Genomic DNA, 17,480 nt, shown 5'->3' on the forward strand with positions numbered 1-17,480 from the left:
ATTTTGAGATTTGCACAAAAAAAGTACCTTTATTTGTACATCCAAATATCCAAAGAAAGAAACTGAGATATTTTTCAGTGCAATCTATTATATTGGTTTCTTTCTATGTTACTTTTATTCTTACTTTCACATTCTGCATGACTCAAACATGTCATGACATGTATGAATAACCAAAGCTTTATAGATCCCTTTGAATTAAGGTAAAACATTACCACAGGGGTGTTTTTGTGGTGCACAGAATATTGTTACAGCAATGGTTCCAGTGAGAGATTGAACTAGTTCATTCGAAATCTGTAAGTAACTTGTAAGTGTTAAAGCATGTTGTGTGAACTGTGATGGTTTCTACCTAACCTTTTTCTACATGTCCATCTGTGTAGAAAATGAGTCTTGGTTCCTCCTGTCTGTCTGATCCTCTGCCCCTCCGCCTGTGAGAAGCGAGAGAAAGAAACGTTTATCCCTAAAATCCACTGCAACTTAAATGTCATCAGCAGCTTTTGATAGAGTCATTGTCAACTGAATCCATTAAAATTCTGTTGGAAGGGTTATCTCACAGATCTCCATCTCCATTCTAGTCTGAGCTTGAGAGGCACGCTCACAGACTGCCTACAAACCATCTGATGCATATTACACGCAAAAATGTCAAAAGTTGGCTGTAATTGCAAGCTGCGATCTGATTAGCTGGCTTTACAAAATTTCAGGGAGTTAGTGCACTAGATTTGATCAGTTCACCAGTTTGCAAGTTTAAGGATGCTACAATGAACCTTTCAAAGGAAGAACTAGCACTAGATCTGATCACATTTGCATGGCTCATGGCATCACATTTTTTGGAAGATATCCAAGATATAAAGTCACTTATATAAATTAATTTTTATTATGAATTTATATAAATGAATTAAATAATAATAATTATTATTATTAATTATAATGATGAAAAATAATTATTGTTGTTATTATTATTGTGTGTGTATGTATGTATATATAAATAATATATCATAAATATTATAATTATTATAGACTTGATAGATATTTATAATCATAAAATAATAATAATAAAATCAATTACTCACTCTCATCTCTTTCCAAAGAACATGACTTTCTTTTTTCTAAGAGACACAAAAGGAGACAGCAGTACATTATGACTTACTTTTAAGCTTAATAAAACACTTATCACAATGATCAATCTGTATTTTTTTTTTCAGTTTGTGGTCTAAATGGAGTCGAGCACCAAACCAACATTTTGGAGGTGCTCTGGAGATTTCAAGACAATAACAGAGGTGAGATAACTTAGCCACAACTAGCGTTAGCAGACGGAGATGCAAGACGTTTAATATGCTCCAAAAATGAGAGATCAGTCTGCCCGAGATACACATATCAGTTCATTCCTCTGTATCTGTGTTCTTTCAGAATCAGAACGAGCACAGAGCAGAGATAGCAGTAAACAGAGATTGCGTTAGCATTGATGTGGTAGCATTGACCTAAATGTTTACTTCAGCACATTACACATTCCCATAGATTTCAAGGTGATGTGTGTCATGTTACAGTATATTCTCCCATCAAAGTTAAATATACTGGGACAACAATAAGTTAGGTTTAGTCATGAACAACTCTTTTTTTAATAAATCAATTTCAAGATTCAAATCACTGAGATTAATCAAAATCTCCAACAAGAATCTATACACTATAAAACAAGACACTATACACTATTTTACACTCTATTACTATAAAATAATGGAAAAAGTTCAATACACAGCAAAAACAGTAATATTGTGAAATATTTTTACAATTTAATATAACAGTTTTGTATTTTAACCTATTTTAAAATGTGATATAGCCTATTCCTGTGATGGCAAAGCTGAATTTTCTCCAGTCTTCAGTGTCACATGATCCTTCAAGAAATCAAGCGTAGCATTAGTTCTGGCAGGTCACGTTAGTCAAGCTCGCATCAGCTGACCTTCAGCTGATCCCCATCTACCTATGGGACTACGACACCTATCTAAGCATTCATATATAAGGTCCCTCAGTATTATCAGCAGTTTCGCATCGCTCAATAGCTAATTACCCTCCTCCATCCCCAACTCCTCCTCTGTCAGTCGGGATTCAGCCTTCTGATTCTCCTTGAATCAGACTAATTCTAAAATGTGTACATAAAATGATTGAATTTTAACAATACATAATCTGCAATACATTTATGTTAGTTCTGTTCTGTTTACCCTGGGGGGTTATTGCTGCTCTCCCTGCTCTCATCCATGCTAGGCTGCATGGAGGCGCAGGGAGTTCTTGCCCAGAACAGAACCATACCACCAATCCAAACTGTTTGCTAATTGTCAATCATCTTTGACGATAGTGGTCCTGACAGAAATCATTCTAATGTGCTGATTTGCTGCTCAAGAAACTTTTCTTCTTATTATCAATGTTGAAAACAGTACTTTTGACCAAATGAATGTGTCCTTGCTGAGAAAACGTAAACGTAAAAAAAAAACACACTGATCTGAAACTTTTTTTTTTTTTTTGTGCACTTCTACATAAGTTTGTTTTTGCACCAGGTTCTGTACATATTCTGGTAGGTCGCATATATGGATTTTATCATTTTACTCCTGTTTATATTTTCAGTGTAGCAATGCGTTTAATTGTAGAATATGTAGGAAAACAGAGAGAGTCAACATATATTTGTGTTCTTTTTTCCTTGATTATGTTTACATCAAAAGAAAACATACCATTTTGTTCAGTCATTTTTGTAATTGATGCAAACGAACGCATTCGCACAAGCACCGGCTCTGGAGAGGTGACTGATTTGAGAGGCGCGTGGGTAGACGGATGCCCAGCGCCCAGCACAGCGGTTTGGAGCAACAGAGAAATAATTAACAGATAATAGCAGATTGTGCTAATGAGAGCAGCATTTGACTAGGACACTTCACTTGACCTCCAGTGTTTTTCTGGCTGTCCGAGAAAAACGCCTGATTTATAATTACACTCCGCAATGCGCCATTAAATTTTTATTGTGGAATGCCTTTTTGAAAACGTTATCAAACAATTATTATAATTTTTTCCCCCACTAACTGTTGCATACGTGTAGTAACTGAAGAAGATGGGCACGGCCAGTGTTGCCAAGTCCGCAGTTTTCCCGCGGAATTGGGCTACTCTAACACTGTTTCCGCGGGTTGTTTTTCCTGTCCGTGGGTTTAAGCGACCACAAGAACATGATATTTAACTCATAAAATGCAAATTTTACCAGGGGAAACCAGCCATAAAATATGTATTTTACCCCTGGAACGCCATTTTTACGGGGACCTCCTCGAAACGCGATTTGTTGTGAAAACCAACCCTGGCACGGCCGCACTCTGTCTGTTTGAGCTTCGAGGACAATGGTTCATGCAGATCAGTGTTGCCAAGTCCGCAGTTTTCCGGCGGAATTGGGCTACTTTAACACTGTTGCCGCGGGTTGTGTTTCATGTCCGCCGGTTGAAGTGGCTCCAATAACATGATATTTATCCCCTGGAATGCAAATTTTAGCAGGGTAACCCCACCAAAAAACATGCATTTAACCCCCCCATCCCATCCCTCCTTCAAGGGATGATGCAGTGGCAAATAAAATAATACACAGATAAAACTGAAATATTTTGTGACGTGGTGATAATCACTGCTAGCATACGTGCCACTGATAGCAGGTAGTTGCGAGAAGAAAAGAAATAATCCTTTTTTTTTTTTAGGGCTTTTAAAAAAATGAATCGGAGTTGAATCACATCAAATGAGAGAAAAAAGCAACAACTCAAAGACAGCTCCAAGATGAGCCAACTCTACGAGAAAATGACCTCCTCGTTTTGGCGATAAAGTTCTAGCCAAAATATGATATCAGCCTGGGACGTGTCTCATTAGAAATGTGTGTATGGCGTGGAAGCAGCTCTCGCTATCTGCTGGTGCCTGGTTTGCCAGCTGATAAGAGGCAAATGCAAATGTCCCGATAAGAACTGAATGCAAATATTTACGATATGATATTCCCTGGGAATTATGTGTGGATAAAAAAAGTGCATTATTTCCGGAATTCCTTTTCAGGTTTGCCAAAATGCCCCCCTTTTGCGCTCGGAATTTGCATTTCTTCAAAATAGATTGGACTGCCGTATTATGCTAAGCTATTTGTTTGCCGAGGATGGTAATTAGTTACTGTAATTACAACGATGACAGTTTCTAAATTGTTTTTAAAGCATCACAGTGTGTCTGTGCCTGGAGATTGCAGTACTTATTTTAGGATTTAAGCAATTGCTGGAAGAACTCCCACACGAGGGCTAGAGTGGGATGTTTTTGAACTACAAAGCGGCCATTTTCTGAGCAAAGACGGTTTTGAAAATGTCTGTTAATTTGCACTAATTGCTGCCTTGACTGTGTTTAGCAGTTCACTGGCTGATCGGGGACGTGTTATTGATAGGAAGTCTAGAGGGATCAAAATGGCCTCGAAAAGTCGATATGCGTGTGTACGGTCGGCGTTTAGGAAAGACTTTTATGCTTTGTGTCAAGGAACAAATTGCTGGTGCAGGCATGACTGTAATTACGGAGCAAAGTCTCTGTGTTGCAGACGTGTTCTCAAACTCGGTGTACTTTAATCCTTTAAAGAGCATTTCATAAACGAACGGCCTAAAATTGGGGGTTTGAACCCACACAAGCTGTTGTGTCAAATGCACAATAAATGCACAACACAACTAAGCTTTTGAATGCAGAGAATCTAGCTTTTTGAATACCTGGCGCTCCGTTCTCAAATGTCTATATATTTCCTCTGATGTGGACAGAACACAGTTTGCGCCATCACTGAATCTTTATCGTCAAAAGAAGAGTTTGCAATTTGGTTGCACATCACTACAAACAACTTTTTCAAACAAAATTTTTTTCATGCCTTTTTTTTCTCGAACGTATGAGTTATCGAATTTTGTATTAAGGCTTTAAATTACATTTAAATTAGCATAATTTCTGACTTGTTACTTAAAAAAAGCTATGTTGTAATAAAAATGTTTAAAGGTGACATATCATGAAAATCTGACTTTTCCAGGTTTTAAGTGCTATAATCAGGTCCAAGGTGCATCTACCAACCAAGGAAACGTGAAAAAGATTAACCCAGTAATTTTGTTTGGGTAAGCCTTTTTCTGCAAGCTTCTGAGAAAACGAGCGCATCTGATTTCGCTCCCTTGGTGACATTGCAAAGGGATCTCATTATAATATTACCGCCCCTTAATCTGTAAGTTTCCACCCACGGCGCCGGCATTGTGTTTTCGCAAGCGACAACGGTCTACTAGCTCTAACGCCATGGCGAAAGTTTGAGCAAAACATACTAACTGTTCTGCCTTTGTCTGCACAGACGAGCACAGAACACTATTTAGATCTAAAATAAGCATGCGATTTATTTCCCAGCTGTTTACCTTCACAGACATAACTGACTGTTTTTGTAACTCGTGTGTTTTTAACGTAAACTTGTGTGTGAATGAGAACTTAGTTTACTACTCACATGCTGTGGCAGCCGCTTTCTGTACGTGTGCTTCGGATGTGTGCGCTCAGAAAACCGTATATCAGAAGTTTAAACTAATATGGTTTAAACTGCATGATTACAGCGTGATAAACATGATAATCAGAACCATAACAGATGTTTTTAGCAGGTACGAGCTGTAATGGCGCAGCTCTATTCTGGAAAAGGGGGCGGGGAGCAGCAGCTCATTTGTATTTAAAGAGAAAGGCCCGAAAAACAGCGTGTTTCTGCTTCCACTCAAAATAGGCATTTTCAAAATGATATAATAAATGATCTGTGGAGCATTTTGAGCTGAAACTTCACAGACACATTCTGGGGGCACCAGAGACTTATAATACATATTGTAAAAAGGGGCATAATATGTCTCCTTTAAATAAAAAAAATACATATATATATATTTAATAAAAAAAAAATGTAAATACCAAATATGTTTTCTAAAATAATTTACTATTTTTAACAAACAATTATAATATTTAAATAATTTTCAAATAAACAATTCAATTAATGACACTAAAAGAATCATTCATAGAATCATTTAGTAGCTGGGGACTGTGAAATCGGAAACCGAATGTCATCTCTACTGCATAATCGAATGAAAGATCTTACCTTCTCATACATTTCTCTTTGTTTTAGTCAATTGTTCTCCAAGTCTTCTCCGATCTCTGACTGCAAAACAAAAATAAGAAATGAACTTATACAGTATATGATATGACGGACTAACTTTTTTAATGGTCCACTGAAATATTTTACTGACCATGCAACTTTCCTTTTGTCTGTTCTTTCTGATGCAACATGTAGGAAAACTAAAAGATCTTGTTGTGGAAGCAGAGCGCTACAGACAGCTGCAAGCATTTTTCCCGCGACATGATTCTTTTATTACACGCATTAGCAAAGAGTCACCTTGACCATGCAGAAAAGAGACATGACTACTCATTGTTTTACAAGACTGATGAAACTAAATGGACTGAGGGAGTAAAATATAGAGGAAAAAGGATGAAAAGATGTTTGTAGACATTTTCCCAATGAGGAACGCTACAAGCCCTTCTCCAAATCCCAGCCCAATAATGAGAGTGGTGATATTCTCAGGCGTTCAGCTGTAAGTGTGTAACAGGATTTCTTACACTCTTAATCAGAGGCAGCCATGTTGTCTGTCTGATTCCCTAAAGCCCAGAGGAAGGCATCTTAACCGTATATGACGGGGGCCACGTTTTCTTCACAGGAGACACTTAAAAATTAGGGAAATTGTGGTCAACAAGCATGAGACAAATGTAAAATATCTGACTCGCAGTGACAGAGTTGCAAAGTTGTTTTACCGCAATACCTCATTTACCTGATTTGGACTTTGTCATTTAATACCCTGTGGTAAGAAATGTCTGTAGTCTCGACTGAATTTGGCTAATGCTTCCCTCCACTATGCTTCATTTAAGTGTCAACTTTCTCTCAGATGTATTTCTTAAAATTCCAGGACACAAATGAAACGATTGCTGACATAGAGTAAGAGTACAGGAGCTATAAAATGAACGTGGATAGCTCAGATTCTTTGATGAGAAATGTTGGAGTTCATTCTGATATTTCTGACTTTAAGTTTGAGCCATTTTTGCGATCTCCTCCTGAATCTCCAGAGATGACATGAGAAATGATCAGGGTTTTGAAACGACATAACTGAATTTTGTGATCGATTAGGAAATAGCTCACCTTTAGTACACTTTAGTATCTTTTCAAACCCAAACAAAATTTTGCTTCCAAAACTATAGAAATGACATTCAAGATGACTGTTTTTTTTCTCAGGAGAAAAATCTGGAAACAACAACATCAACTACTTGAGAATCTGTGTTCATTCTAAGATTGTTGATATCTGATTGCAAACTTAGGAATACTGGAAAATTTGTGCACCGTTTCAGACAATTTTAGATCTCTTCTGAAACTCTAGAGATGAAGAGTCTTTTTTCCCCACAAGAAGAGTCTAAAAAGGAGATTAAACTAAAGATTTGTTGAGTTCATCATGAGATTTCTCACCTTTGGGAGAAGACCTTGGTATCTGAGCACATTTTGAGACATTGTGATCTCTTCTGAAACTCTAGAGGAACGAACATGCAAGATGACTGGAGTCGTTTTCTCAAGAGAAAAAAAAGAGCGAGAAAAACAACAACAACAATCTGTTGAGGCATGGTTATTCAGAGATATCTGATTGCAAACTTTGGTATACTGGAAAATTTGAGTAAAGTTTGAGACAGGCCCGGTTCTTGACGGCTATAGAAGGGTGGGCTGGCAGATATCCTGGGTGGGCATTTTTTAGTTGTCATATCATCACATAGTCTAGAAAATATTTATACTGTACATATTTCTATATTAACTATATTATATGTACACTGAAAAAAGCTTTCATGGGCAACCTAGAATATCATGCACTTTCACAGCAAAATAAACTTTTTTTTCTTTATTGAATAGCAAAAAAAAAAGCCCACTTTGTTCTCTTTCTCTGGATCATTGTTTCTACACTGGTGACTCTTTTCAACTAACTTTTTTATTTAAACCAAACAAGGCTGTAATCATGTCTAGAACATTGGAGGGACCAATTGTTTTGAGGAAAATATAAAGACCAGACCACTATGGTAATAGCATTTATTTAAAGAAACTAAATAAATAAAGGACTTAAATGGATTTAGGGGAATACATTTAGAAAAAGTAAAAAGAACAGTAAAAGAACAAGAATAAGAATTTTTGTAAAGTAATCAATCTGAACTGCAAATAATAGGCTATTTTTATTTTAAAATATGCACCCATTCAATTTGAGTTGTATTGTTGAAAACGCAAAAAATTGTCATCATAATCAATTATAAATTACATGAATCATGTAAATGGCAGACCTACTTTCCATTCAAAACCGTGGAATTTGACAAAAAAAAATTTGAATAGTTTGCATCACTGGATATTGTTGGTCGTTTATGTCGGGGAACGCTACGTTTCTTATACAGTCGAGCCGACTGTTGCAACGAACGCAACTTTCACCATACTAGCTCTTTACTTTCAGTTTTCATTCTTACATTCAGCATTAACAGCAACCCAAAAGGGGTAAGCTTTCAACTGAACTGTATAGCCTACATGCATTTTAGATGCTTAGCCTATGCTCTTGCCCCGTACATGCACGTTATTATATGAGCGGGTTTTTTAAAACATTAAAACCGCTCAGGTAATTTCAGTGGTAGGCTATGATACATATCCATGTAGCCTATTAAACTCCCCGTAATAGCGCGCAAATATTTCTGCCCGTTTTCGCTCGTTGTCAGCCTCTGCTTTTCTGCAACAGACTGAAGCTCCGCGGGAATTCAGCGCGCCTTGCATTCAGCTAATAAAAGGAAAATGCTGCAATTTTCTGGTGTTATTTTATTATTGTTGGGGCAGTCTACAGCTATATCTTAAACTTCTTAAAATACAGTCTACTTCAGATTGATTTTAATCACTGCATAAAAAAAATTTACGCAATCTTTATCTAATTCTGATTGGATGGGCAAGACTGTCATTTGGGTGGGCTTAGCCCACCCCTGCCCATGCCTGAAGCCGGCCTCGGTTTGAGACATTTTTGAGGTCTCTTCTGAAGCTCTACAGATGACAAGATTAACCAAGTCTTTTTTCCAACAAGAAAATTCTAAGAATTATATTTAACTAAGGATTTGTTGAGAAATGTTGAGTTCATCATGAGATTTCTCACCTTTGGGAGAAGACCTTGGTATTTTGTTGGTATCTGAGCACATTTTGAGACATTGTGATTTCTTCTGAAACTCTAGAGGAACGACATGCAAGATGACTGGAGTCGTTTTCTCAAGAGAAAAAAAGAGAGAGAAAAACAACAACAACAATCTGTTGAGACACGTTCATTCAGAGATCGCTGATATCTAATCGCAGACTTTGGCATACTGGAAAATTAGACATTTTTGAGATCTTTTCTGAAACTCTTCTTGTCTTTCTTCTCACTAGAAATATCCAAAAGGATGCTTTACTAAGGGTTTGTTGAGAAATGTTGAGTTTTTTCACCTTTGGTTGTCAAATCTGAGCACAGTTTGAGACATTTTTGAGACCTCTTTTGAAACTCTACCATATTTCTGTCTAGAAGAAACAAATGAGACATTAAAGAGACTTTTCTTACCAATGAGAAACCCTTTCCATCATGTAACAGAAAATCTGTGCTTCTGCTGCATCAACAAATTACTCACCATCCTCATATTGTGTGGAAATGCTTCAGTTCTTGGAAATAAAGTTTCCTGCTTTAAATGTTAATGACATTAGTGTAGATAAAGCCGTCTGTGTCCGTAAACACAGAGCCAAAGGGATTTAGATGTGCTGGTTTTATCTGTCTTACACATTTTTTTTTCTGGAGCAGCAGAACAGTACGCCTGCCCCAGATTATGGGGTGACCTCCCAGAATGCACTGCAGCGATGTAAACAGACAGCGAAGGATCATCCCTGTGCTCTGTTGATGCAGCCCCCTATTCAGAGCTTAATTAGCACTTTGCCACCCTGATCACTGCGCTTTTCGATTTAACAAGATCCCTCTGAAATTACACAGGATTAAGAGAAGTTGGTTAGTAAATTAGGATGTGCATCTGTAATTTAATTGCATTTTAGACCATTAATTATCAAGCTACCTATGCAATAGTTACAGTGATTTCTGTTCATTAGTAGCCAGTTCTGATAAAGTCTCCCTGAAAAAAAAGAGAAAACAATTAGCTTATGGAAGTGAGTGTCTTTAAAAAAAAAAAAAAAAATCCTAATTGTTCAAAGTAGAGGTAATATAGCAGAGGAGATAAGCATTCAAGTACACATTACTCACAATAGTTGATATTTTTTTGTGTGGAGGGGCAGATCCAAGGACGACTGATTTGTCCTTTTGTGCCGTTATTCGAATAAAGGAAATAATGCTCACCATCTTATTGCTCGTTCTGAGCATGAGAGTTCAGATGCAAACAAACCTCTTCATGACCGACAACATCTGTGGAATGAATCAGACATATTAATTTACGCTTTAATTGATTTACGTTGGGTATTTGCATGACATCATATGATGAAGTGCAAGTTAACATCACTGACCTTGAGAAAATACACCACATACCCACAATGCTCTCATTTACTGCATTCAGGTCAAGTCCCAATGATCTTTACAAGCTGAGCAAACATGAATGACATTATACATTTGTGTGTGCCATTTAAAAAAGTCATCATGGAAACAAATTGGGACAGTATTGGTCATAATTAAGCTTATGAATGTAGTATATTGTACAGTCTAAATCTCAGAGGAAATATATATATTTTTTCCTCAAAGCTAACTTGCATACCACACACACACACAAAAATGTGTATACATATTAGTAAGTACATTACATTAAAAAGTACATTAATAAGAATACATTGGTTAAATGTATGCTGTACATGATAGTAAATAAATACATATATATATATATATATATATATAGAGAGAGAGAGAGGGAGAGAGCGATAAAAATGTGGTGTAATTAGCAGAAGCCCTGCTAAACAATTATCATTTAAGAGCAGTTTAAATGTAAATGTTAAAGTAATTTTATGCCATTTATGTTTCATAAGCAATTTGTTATTTTTCAGAACTGAAGAGACTGCAGAAGTACTCAGGTGTGTTATCATTGTACATTTATAGATGTTTTTATAGAATTTGTTTTCTGTCATTGTCTTCTCTGGAAAGCTAATCATCCGTCTTTCTTTTCAGTTGATGTAAATCTCAATCCTCGGACAGCTCACGCTTACCTATATATATATATACTGTATATGTGTGTGTGTGAGTTTATGTTTGCTTAGCATATAAGGTTTTTGTTTTTATTTTTTATTATTATTACTTTTCAGGAGGCAAGAAAAAGATCATGAAAAAAAAATCACAGTCAAGAAAGACCATGGCTGCAATTATATTTAATTAATTCATCACTGGAAATGTAAAAAAAAAAAAAAGTATTTCACAGTATTCAACACAGTGTGCTCGGATGTATGGTGAACAGAAAATGTGCTCACTACACCCAGTATGCATGCCATATACTGCAGGAAGAGTACAAATAATATGGTAGTAAACTTTTCAAATCAGAATAATTAAAGATAAACAGTGATAGTCACAAACATTCTTGAATATACTGTACAGTCTATGTATTCCTCTCTCTCTCTCTGGTGTATATAATAGCAGGCAGTGAGAAAGCCCGGGGGAGAGAGCATAAACTTTCTGTCTGAGGTCCCCACAGGGACTGGAGTGTGTATGAGTGTGCGCGCACGTGTGTGTGTGTGGGAGTGTGTGCAGCTCATTAGCTCACTTACGTAATTCAGGAAGTGTCTAATCCTCCTGGAGAAGAACACAGCAGCATCAGGAGTGCCGTCAGCAACAATGCAGCACAAGCTCACAGAGCACTGGAAATTTCAACACACATTTCTCATTTCATCATGCAGAGATTTTGATGGCTGAATCCTCTGATTAACTTATAATGTGATATAAGGCCATGTTAGTGGCTTGTAGTTTCGAGCCGCTCTTATCATTCATCCTGACTCACATTGCACCATGACAACACACTACAGAGCGTTATTTAACCTTTACAACACACATATTGATCCGTTTTGGTTATCAGACCGTGATCAGAGTGCCATGTTTCATCCAATTCAGGTTCACAATCACTGACAAATACTGCTGCACAGATCACTGCAGGCGTCACAGAGTGAAGAACTAATATGCTTTTAATTCACAAGCCTTATTATGATCATTATACAGTGGCCCTGAAATGCATTTGAACACTTTAAAATGTTTGAATGTCATTGCACTAGATGCAAAATACCAAACCAAAGCCCAAACAAATGATGCTTTTACCAGAAATAACTTATTTGCAATTGTAAGAAATCTACCTAACTGCTCGCAAGGTGATTTTTAGTGGCTTTATGACGTTATTTCCTCACAGGTTTCCAGCAGAGTAACCATAAGCATTTTTTATCACATTAACTATGAACATGCTCCACTAACATTTAACCACAAAGCGTCACTCACAATACTTTCAGTCTTCAGTTCAAATATTGTTTTTGGGTAGTCAATTTTTCTTTCATTTAAAAATGAAAAGCATGTTAGTTATGAGGTACAATGACATTTTAGTGCCATGCAAAAAAATAAAAAATAAAAAAAATAAAAAAAGATCCAACATTTAAAAAATAAATTTATAATTAAAAAAAAAAAAACCTAATAATAGTCATTGTCTCAAGTTGTCCAAAACAAAAAAATATATTATTACAATATATAAAATACATAAAATTAGAATAAAATATTATATAATGTGGTATATAATTTACAAAAATGTTATTTTGCTTAAATATATATATATCTTTTTTTTTTATGGTGACATGAAAAAACGTCTTCTAATGGATATTTTTAATTTGTGATCATTTAAGTTTTTCTTAGGTTTGTCCTCAATTGCTCTGTTCATTCTGTCATATTCATATATTTTTGTCTGGGGCTTAAATGTAAAACCATATAAATAATGCAGCACATTTAATACATCACAAAAACAAAAGGCTGAGGACATTGTTAGTCTTAGCCCATGAGTTTATGATTAAATCATCATGTAACAAATTAATACTTACAAGGTTAAGGATGCTAAGCCTTGTGTCTTGTGTTGATGTCTTGTCTTGATGTCTTGTGTTTCTGTGGCGAGGACAGTGATAATGCTGCTTACAATTCTTTAAAAACCATTACGGTTGTTATTATTATTTTTTATGAACGTAGGGGTGGTTACAATATTCCCTGTTCGTCTCAACCTGTCCTATGATGCGAATAATGTCATCGACGGCACAAACCCCTCAACAATACTGACAGTGTGTCACAGATAGAGATGCTCACCAGAGAGCCTCTTGAATTTCCTCGACATGCTGATAACAGATAGATTCGGCATCAAGAGAGCCACTTTAATAGGCTTTTTAACTCTTGATCTTGAGGCAAAATTAAACATAGAGTTTAATTGAATCGCAGGTTCCAATGACAGTCATCCCATGATAAATTATTCTCTGTGCTTCTCAATGATTTCAATTCTTTCTCTTGCACAAGAAACGGTTTTCAGTCCTAATAAATTACACAAATTTCAAAATGAATGGCTGACTGCTTCTGAGAGATATCGCTGTGCTTTGTGAATATTTTATAGATTTCGTGATTAGATTCAAATGCTGTAAATCCTACACAGCAGCGTTCAATTAGAAGCAGAAACAAAGATCTTTGCTTTTTACATGAAGAGTCTTGCAAACCAGTTGATACAGATTAGAATTAGAGAGTCGAATATGTGTTTTCTTCTCTTCTGGTCTCATCACAAATTTGTATTTCAGTGAAACGATCCACAGCTACTGGGAAATTATCATCCAGCTTGTTCAGTTTACTTTGCTGTCTCATGGATGAAATTTGTTGTCTGGGATTTACAGAGTGAAACCAGAGAACATTTGACTTGATTTCCAATTGGCCATTTTTCTTCTAGTTCCATAGATAATCTTACTTCTTTTATTAATGTTCCTATACTCTTCTTCAGGAATTAAAGGTTGACATTCATTTCTTGTTTGTTCTTGGTATTCGATTCTTTTAAAACAAACAGTCTACTTATACACAATTTGACAAATTGTCACTATAAAAATAATAATTAAAAAATCTAAATCTCCTATTATAGTCAATTTAATAACAAAAATGAAACAGGAAACCAATTATGAAACAACATGTACAATGCTACATACAAACATAAATATCAAAAACTTAAATAGTGCAAAATTACACAAGCATGTGACAACTGACATCTCTGTCCTGAGAAAACGTTACTTATAATCACAGGTATTACACAAATATGATGATATTGCAGTTTTAGTTTGGTGGACAGAATATCTTTTAAGAGATTTGTGAACCTACATACAAATCACCTAGATAAAAGCAAGCATTTTTGTGATAGGACTTTTGACTCAAAACTTTTTAGCGAGATACAGCCTAACTCTTCACTGGGTGACAACTAGCCCCGGTCTCCCCCACAATTCCTTGAGTTCTTGTTGTATATTTAGTAAATTCGTTTAGTATGTAGCCTACATTTAATTACACAGCTGCGTTTGTATTAGTCATTGCATATGCTGACTTAATTATGTGACTTCAGCGACACATGCAGAATTGAATAATTCAACTCGATCTTGTCCCAGAAGACTTCTCAACTGCATTACCTGCAGAACTTAAACACACCAACGGCAGGCACAAAAGTAGCATTCACACGCTAGTTTACATTTCAACTCATTTCTGACAAACCCTTCATGTGCACAAACACGCTCATGAAAGCGAGTCAGCGGAGGCTTTGTGTTTTCTCTCACGGCAGAAGTCGATGTCATTTGAGGCTCTTCGCTGCGAGCTGCAGGATCGAGCCGACAGCTGTAACGCATCTCCCGGGACGGTCCAGTGGAGATCGGGCCGCGGTGACACGGCGCTCATTAGCAAGAGTGAAAGGAAGCCCATCGCAGATGGCTGTCAGCATTCAAAACACGCTCGGATACACCAGACATGTCAATTGAAGTTTGAGTTCCTTCTGCTTGATTCTATGACATCGCAATATTCAAGCAGCGTTTATTTCGTCTTTTCCTCCATCCAAAGAACGGAGGCAAATGGAAGACGGGAGCATGCTGACATCTGAAAATGTGTTTTCTAATGAGCGTGCCGTCTGCCTAACAAGTGTCTCGGCTTGTCATTCATCAGCACAAATTACTGGCTCTGCATTTGACGCTGCGGATGACAGCTTCGTCTGTTCGGCAAACAGAAAAGTGGGAAATATGGCAGCTCTTGTTTCCGTGGGGCCTCTGAAATCAATTAGTTTGTTTACCTGTCACAGTTCAAACGAGGGCCACGCTACCATAAACCTCATCATTTCCATCACGGCGCAGTCACCTGCTCCTCCGGTGCTTTATAAATAAATGGACATCGGTCCAGATGTAATGTAATAAGAGTGATTCCATCAGCCCAGCCAGATCTCATCAATCTCACAGCAGCTAATTGCAGGGACACCTGGTGTGTTTCTGCTCTCGGAGAGAGATGCCGCAGTTCAAATGCTTCCTGAGGACCCGATTCAGTCTGAATGCATAAGACCAGACAGTTTTACCCCACCAACTGAAACTAAACAAATAAAAGCGGGACATTTTAGGGCCTAAAACACCAACAAATCGAAACGCCATCGCTCTCATGCAGTATTGTGACTGATTTAGCTTTTTTGGCCCTCGTAAACAGTAGATAGTGTTTTACAAGTCATGTTTTTGGGAGTAAAAACTAAAAGTACCATGCTTGTGTTTTTATATTACACCACAATGCTAAAGTTATTATGGAAGCCCATTTCCACAATGGGATAAAAAAAAAATTAAAAAGGTAATCACGACTTTTTATCTCACAATTCATACTTTTTTTTCCTCAGAATTGGAAGACAAAGTCAAAACTGAGACGAATTCACAATTTTGAGAATTAATAATTTTTTAGATAAAAAGTCACAATTACTTTTTCTATTTTTTATTCCATGGCGGAAACAAACAGAAAAAAGTTAAATGTAAACTTATAATTCAGAGAAAAAAGTCACCATTGCAAGATATACTAAGAATTGTGAGATATAAACTAGGAATTGCAAGGGAAAAAATGTGAATTCTCTCGCAATTTTGAAAATTTTCTTAGAATTACGAGTTTATATCTTGCAATTCTGAGTTTATACAGTATCTCAAAATTGTGCCTTTTTTCCCCCTAGAACTGCGAGTTTAGATCTCGCTAATTGGAGTTCATATCTTGCAATCCTGAGATGAGATAAAATGTCAAATTTCCTTTTTTTTTTCTAATCCTGTGGCTGAAACAGGCTTGAGGCTGCAATCCGAACATAGCGTTACTATACAGGTCTAGAAGAGAACTAAACTGACAATGAGCAATGATACATTAATATTACTTGTTACTTTAAAAAAAAATGATGTACCCAACACTGATGACCAAATCTACACAATAAATCTGACCCGTTGGCCATCTTTCCCTTCTGAAAGTCTTTCAGGTATTTGCCGTAGCTCAGTTTTGGTTCTGTAAGCAGTTTCGACTACAATAAAAGTGTCCGTGAAAGTGCAATTGGTGCAGCTCAAGCTGGATTAAAAGTTGGGCTGCAGGACGGTAATAATACCGAAAGCGATATGAAGCAATGCTGCAGCTGACCTACTTGTAAAGCTCTCAACTTTTTCCCCTCTCATTCCACAATCCTGAAAATAACACACTGTCCAATCTCAGAAATATTTCAGGCATTCCTTTGACCCCTGGCCATCATATAACGGCAATGACAGCAGGGTTGATTGCTAGTCAGAACTGAATTGAGAATTATGAATTTAAAAAAACAGTAGCAAACTGGATGCATAATTCGAATTTAAGGAAATAGAATTAAAAGAGAAAAAATCTACATATACATGTATATATACAGAGAGAGAGAGAGAGTTTTTTTCTTTCATTATACAGTATATATGAGCAATGTCACATGAGTAGCAGTGCAATATAGCTGTATATCAGCGCAGCTGTGATTCGGCTGTAAGCACAAGGCCACAGGCCGAGTGCCATATAAGTGATATTGCTCATTTATACAACAGTGCTTTCTGATCCTCGAATCTGATTGGCTGATTGCCTTTTCCCGTGGTGCGATATACTAGTGATAAAAGAACTCCAACTGTTTCACCGTTTGTATCGCTCCGCTTGCAGTATTTCTCACAGCGAGTGTCATGCCGGACACCCAAATTCACTTTAATTTCATAAATAATGCCGTTGTTGTGTCACAGAATGTAGTTTTAAGAGTTTTATAGGCGAGAATGTAGTTTAGACTTCAACGTTTTCAGAGATGTGTGCTCCAGGGCGTCAGCAGCTGTTCAGCGCCCATGAACATGCTGAGAGCAGCCTCACCTCAGCCAGATCTTCTGCAATTTGCCG

This window comes from Sinocyclocheilus anshuiensis, unplaced genomic scaffold, assembly GCF_001515605.1.
Source record: "Sinocyclocheilus anshuiensis isolate Anshui unplaced genomic scaffold, SAMN03320099.WGS_v1.1 scaffold389, whole genome shotgun sequence".
NCBI classification, from domain to species: Eukaryota; Metazoa; Chordata; class Actinopteri; order Cypriniformes; family Cyprinidae; genus Sinocyclocheilus; species Sinocyclocheilus anshuiensis.